The sequence below is a fragment of the Rhincodon typus genome, chromosome 25 (assembly GCF_021869965.1).
Source record: "Rhincodon typus isolate 14 chromosome 25, sRhiTyp1.1, whole genome shotgun sequence".
Classification (NCBI taxonomy): Eukaryota; Metazoa; Chordata; class Chondrichthyes; order Orectolobiformes; family Rhincodontidae; genus Rhincodon; species Rhincodon typus.
The window spans coordinates 16683357-16690070 of NC_063356.1; positions in this window are offsets into that span (position 1 = coordinate 16683357).

Consider the following 6714-nt stretch of genomic DNA (forward strand, 5'->3'; position numbering starts at 1 on the left):
AATGCTGTTGTTTTGTTTTCCGTGGAAATCCCAGGTAACATCTGTAATGTGAAGTGAATCAACAGCATAAACACAACGATACAAATTTTTCAACCATTTCAGCATAGTGGAGGAGAAACAAAAACTTTGCAGCATAATCTATTCCCTCCATTTGTGCAATTTCCAAACAATTTTCACCAGTGGTATTACGTCGTCTCCCTGCCTACTGACTGAAGAAGAAACTGTCTATAGAAGCCCATGTCAGCGGAAAAGGTGCAAGATAAAATATTGCTCATTGTTTCAAACTTCTGAAAACACAATTCTCGTCTCTTCCAGCACTTCCTTATGTTTGTGGTTTTTGGTGTAGTCTCTTCTCATTTTTCATGAGTTTCTTTCTCCATTCTTAGTGAATATTTTTCCTAGCCCTTATCTGGGCTTTACATCCTTACATTTTGAGAATCTGAGTATCTTTATCTGAGTATTTGCATCTTGGATACTTGCTATTCACCCACACAATGGTATATCCCTCACACTGATAGCATTTGGTGGCAACCCTCTTGTTTCTGTGACTTCCAGTTCTGAACTTTGTTCAATTCCTATTTTCAAATACCTGTGTTTGTTTAAATTTTACTTGTTTTGTAATTTTGCTGCCTCTGAAGCGTTTTTTGTTGGAACTGATGAACTTTATAAATAAATAAGAAGAAAAGTATCACAAAAGAGAAATATATAACAATCATTGCAAATGTCTTTGTTACCAGCAATACTGCACTGTGAACTCAGGAACCACTTTCACTGAAGACAAGGGTATATGGAATGTTTGTTCTGTTTCTATAACAATACTTACCAATAAACATTCCATTTTGGGTTTTAACTGGCAAAAGCAACAGAAAAGAAGTATACCAAATTCAATTAATATATTTATTAAACTTCCATTATGATTCAATTGTTCACCACTTCTTATCTTAAAAATAAATCCTTGTTTAAGGAAGATACCCTGAAGTTCTAAACAGCAAGAAAGATATTAAAAGACACACTTTGCATAGGAACAAATTAATCTATTATTAACAGGTTTAAAAGTATACTTTCAATATTCCAAAGAACATTATAATTTTTAGAATTGATAAATCTTACATTGCACATTCAACTTTTTATGAAGCTAACTTCATTTCCAACTCACTTAAAAGGGAAACAGAAATAACTAACTGGCATTCATATTCCACTTCTAATAACCTCAAGATGTTCCAAAGAACTTCCCAGCCAATGAAACATGTTTGAAGTGTTGTCACTGTTCTGACGTAAGGATATCTGACACGGTCACTGACTGTACCTGTTTCTGAATATTGAGCTTGATTTATGCTTAACATCCATTTGTCTATTCTAATAAGTCTATAAACAGGATACAGGTATAGTCTTAACATATTATTGCAATTTAAATTATTTAAATCTGAAATGTAGCTTACATTATTGAATTAATTTTCCTTTCAACTCCTAATAGCAAAAAATTAATCAAAACAAGTCTAAGGCCTTTTTTCATAAAATTCTACTTGGCTCAAAGTTTGTTCCACTATTTAGTCCACCACTCTCACCCCTCATTAAGTGCCTTGTACCATTTTCTACATTAAAGGTGCTATGTAAATCAAAGTTTTGTTCTTGGCAGAAATTAAACTTTTTTCCCTTAATTTAACATCAAAAACTTATTTATTTTAATCAAAACTTGTGGCAGCTGATTTGAAAATGCTCCCTGCACAGAACTAAATATGACATATTTCATTAACATCAGAGTTGCAGATAGTACATGTAGAAGACCAGAACAACACTCTAACCATTTATAGGTATCACCTGTATTTAGATCAATTATGAAAATGATTTATGATGTTGCAAATTGCTCACTATTTAAATTGATACTTAGTTTTCCCATTCTAAAAATATTGATCTTGAATTAATCCTTCAATCCATTTTAGCAGTGGTTTATGGTTGATAAACTTAATTTGTTTCAGAAAAACTACATTCAAAATTAATTATACAATAATCATTTTACTTGTTGAAGAATTCCTAGCCTCTGACCTACTCTTGTAGATACATTATTTATATGGCTGGTCCAGTCAATTTTTGGTCAATGATAACTCCCAGGCTGTTGATAGTGAGGATGGAGTGATGTTAGCACCACTGAATGCCAAGGGGCAATGGTTAAATTGGCTCTAATTGGGGATGGTCTTTGCTTGACATTTGTGTGGCACAAATGTTACTTGTCACTCTTAAGCCCAAGCCTGGATACTGTCCAGGTCTTGTTGCATTTGGACACGGACTGCTGCAGTATCTCACGAGTCATGAATTGTGCTGAATTTTGTGCAATCATCAATAAACATCCCCACTTCTGACCTTATCATGGAAGGAAGCAGCTGTAAGTTAAGGAACTCCTGCAGAAATATCCTGGAGCTGGGATGACTGATTCCCAACAACCACAACCATCCTCCTTGTGCCAGGTATAACTCCAACCATCAGACAGTTTGCCCCAATTGCCGTTGACTCCAGTTTTGCAAGGAGTCCTTGATGCCACGCTTGGTCAAACACAGCATTGATGTCATGGGCTGTCACTCTGACCTCACCTCTGGATTTCAGCTGTTCTGTCCAGGTTTGAACCAAGGCTGTAATGAGATCAGGAGCTGAGTGGCCCTGATGGAACCCAAACTGGGCGTCACTGAGCAGGTTATTGCTGAGCAGGTGCTGCTTGATAGCACTGTTAATGATACCTTCCATCACTTTACTGATGATCGAGAGTAGACTAATGGGCTGGTAATTGACCAGGTTGGATATGTCCTGCTTTTTGTGCACAGGACACAACTGGGCAATTTTCCACATTGTTGGGTAGATGCCAGTGTTGTGTCGCTACTTGAACAGCTTGGCTCGTTCTGAAGCAAGTTCTGAACCACAATTCTTCATATCTAGTCAGAATGTTATCAGGACCCATAGTCTTTGCACTATCCAGCACCTTCAACCATTTCTTGGTATCAATCATAGCAGTAACCAAATACAGGACTGTGTAAAATAGCCTATTGCATTTTCATCAGCTGTTGTAATGAAAAAGGAACTGAAGCACATTTCTGTCTGGTTTTGACTTCACCATGGTAATTGTTGGTCATGATTAAAGTTTGATTTCCTCTCTCTTGCAATAGCTGTTGGAAAGTGCAGTGCTGTGTGATATGTTTTTAATTCAAACATACACAAAACCAGTATTTAACGTCCAGCCCTAATTACCTTTGAGAAGGTCATGGCAAACCATCTTTTTGAATGCAACTCAGTGGCTTGCTAAGCCAGTTCCAATGGCAATGGAGAAGTCCAACACAATCCAGTGCAAAGGAGACTTGTTATCCGTGTTTTGGATACTTCGAGCAGTTTATGTATTAAAAATACTTTATCCAAGTGCTGTTGTCGGTGAGGTGGACAAAAGTACACAGAATTTGTTTTGCAGTTCAACTCAATTTTATTAACAAAATATTCTTTACTAAAAACACCATGTGAGCACTTCCCAAATTCCCATCATATTTACTCTCTATCTAGTTCTATCCATCCGAGAAAGGATGTTATTGACAGTAATCCACGTGTTTGAGTTGAGCCATTGGAATCGCCTTCCTCTCCACATAGATCTGGCTCTCTTCCATGAAGGTGGGTCTTGCAGGCAGGTTGTACTTTCCCTGGATCTTGTCACAAGTTTTGTGGCGAGTCTTCACTCACTGTGTGGCTTCCAGGGGTGTGTTTTTATCCACCAAACCCTTCATCCCAGACCTTCCTGATTGTTCTGTAATATTTGACCAATGAGGTCGTGAGCATGGTTCAAGCATCCAATAGGGTCATGTCAATACTATTGCCAAGCTGGTAAGGTGTAAAGTGCATGTCCCCAGGCACTGATTGGAAGTTATCAGAAAGTCTGATTGAAACTTCTCCAACACATAACCCTCAGGCTGGCTGTAACTGGTTCCCCCAAACCTTTGTGACCTCTTTGACCTTGGTTTCCACTGTTCTCTCCAGTTAATAAGTGTCTGCTATTGTTTAATTTCATTTGGCCAATTTTCTGTCAGGCCCCCCGATTTCTCCAGCTTTCCTATCTTGGGCATGTGGTCACTTGACCACAGACTGACTGACAATCCATCCATCAGCTTAGATATTCATTCCCTCTACCACTGACATAATGTAGTTGTTATGTATACCATCTACAAGATGCACGGCAGCAATTCATCCTGGCTTCTTTGACAGTAGCTTCCAATGACACAACCTCTACCACTTAGAAGATCAAGGAATTTAGGTGCATAGGGACACCATCTCCTCCACATGTTCCCCAACAAGCCAAACATCACCCTAGCTGAGAAGTACATCATTATTTCTCTTTCATTACTGGACCAAAATCCTGGAACTCACTCTTTCAAGTCATGCACTGCAGTAATTCAGAAAGATTGCCACCTTCATTTGGACAACTAGGGATGAGTGAAAAATGCTAGCCATGTCAGTAAATGCTCACATGACAACAATTGACTGAATAAATAGGTATGCATGTGGCTATCAAGTAAATATTTAGCAATAACATTCTCTGGATTTCAAAAAGTTAATCACGAAGTAGGATTTTTTTGCTATTTTACTGCTCATGGTAGCAGAAGAGGGAAATGGGTCAAGGCCCACATCATCAAAAATACTGAGTTCTGAAATATTTTTCATTGATTTCATTAGATGTGGCATCTTTAAATGACTGGACTGCTCATGTTCAATTTGTAAACCATGAGTGTATAAGATGCGAATGACATGAGCAGAGACAAAATTGCTTTTTTTGGCAGAGATTAAGAGAACAGAAAATTATTTTTAGGAGACTTAAATTTATGATGATTTAAAGGTCTTAAATGTCAGCAAGAGAAAAGACGAAAGACAAAGTAATTTGGTCGTGGGAAGCAAATATTAAAGTACTTAGGTCAATATAAATGATTTTGGAAAAACGTTTTAAGCAAAAAAAAAAAATCAGAAGTCAGTAATCATACACAGGCTTACAGTGCAACTAAAATGAGAATATTAGCACTGCACGTGTAGTGCCATAATTAAAACAATGTTTTCAATAAAAGCTAAAAATTTTCTGAACAGCTATACACAATACAAGGCAACAAGGTGTAGAGGTGGATGAACACAGCAGGCCAAGCAGCATCATAGGAGCAGGAAGGGTGACGTTTCAGGCCTAGACCCTTCTGATGAAGGGTCTGCAGTTCCTACTATCTCTTATACAATACGAGGCATCGTTTTAAAAGGAGGACAGTTTGAAACAGTCATTTCTACTGCAAGTCACATTCAGACAGAAGTATTTCGCTGTACTTGAACAAAAATAATAGGACTGTTGCTGGTAAGAGTGTAAATAGAACCTCTAATTAAGCCTCAGTTATTGGTTCCAACAGCCAGGCAAGAGCTGGTAGGTTATGATGCTGTATAATATCATGGAAGATCTTCATTCCACACTAATTTGAATTTATTCCTGTAGATTTACTAGTTAGGAATGACTTAATAGTGCTCTAAAGCACAGACCTAGTTTGAGTTTATAACAAGCAAATATCAAGTGCAGAAACCAATTACATACTATTTCTGAGACAGTAGGAACTGCAGATGCTGGAGAAGGGTCATTTTCTGAAGAAGGGTCTAGGCCCAAAACGTCAGCTTTCCTGCTCCTCTGATGCTGCTTGGCCTGCTGTGTTCATCCAGCTCTACACCTTGTTATCTTACAAACTATTTCTGTCTGGCTTGGTTAATTTCCTCCACAGTTTGAATTACCCATTATGCAATGTGTTGGCCTGTACATCTACTAGTTGGTAGGACTGGGAAATCCTGCTTTCTTTAAATATATAGTGTTTTTGCGTAGCCTGAACTGTTGATAGTTGGATGCCCCACCCTTGTTTTTCTATCAATAGGGTCACTAATTTCAACCATGCAAGCCTCACAGTAGGATCAATGGAAAAGTTACAAGTTCAAACAAAGGTCTTGCCATTGATAGTGGAAATTAGATCCACCATGTTATCTTCTGTCAACAAGCTTTACTGTTCACCAATTATAGTTCCACCCTTGTTTAATGGCAACATTTACTATTTACATTTACCCATATCCAAGTGCTCTTAAAATACTAGAAGGGAAATAGAAAAATACTGAACCCAAACCAAATAGGTTTGTGATTTATTTAACATTAGGCAAATTTCCACTTATAATCACATTAGATTTGATCTCTGCAGACCACCATTTGACTATATTCATTGTGGTAAAATTACACTTGGAAATGATTTTCTTAGATTGCTGCTGTAAAAGTCATTTGTGAATTTAAAATGTGCTCAACCCCAAAAGTTAACATTTTGCTTCAGATTGAGGGGGTTGATAGAGTCAATTTCCCAATTCTGATTTAGTGAAATTGTGAAACTTACAGGGCAATATAATTATTGTATAAAGAAGACTAAGTATTTTTCACTTTTTCCCCATTATTACTGGAATATTGTATGCCCCATTTGTTGAATAATGATTTCAATCAATATATTGTGTAAACAGAAGCCACGTGACTAATGGTTTACATGAAAACAAATTGTTTGTGACACTTCCATTGGGATTTATTTTGCACAAATGTCTGATCCACAACAAGATACACTTCATTCAACTTCATGCCAAAATAACAAATTGAAAATCATATCTATGTCACAGTATGTTTTCTTTTGTATAAAGCTACATTGA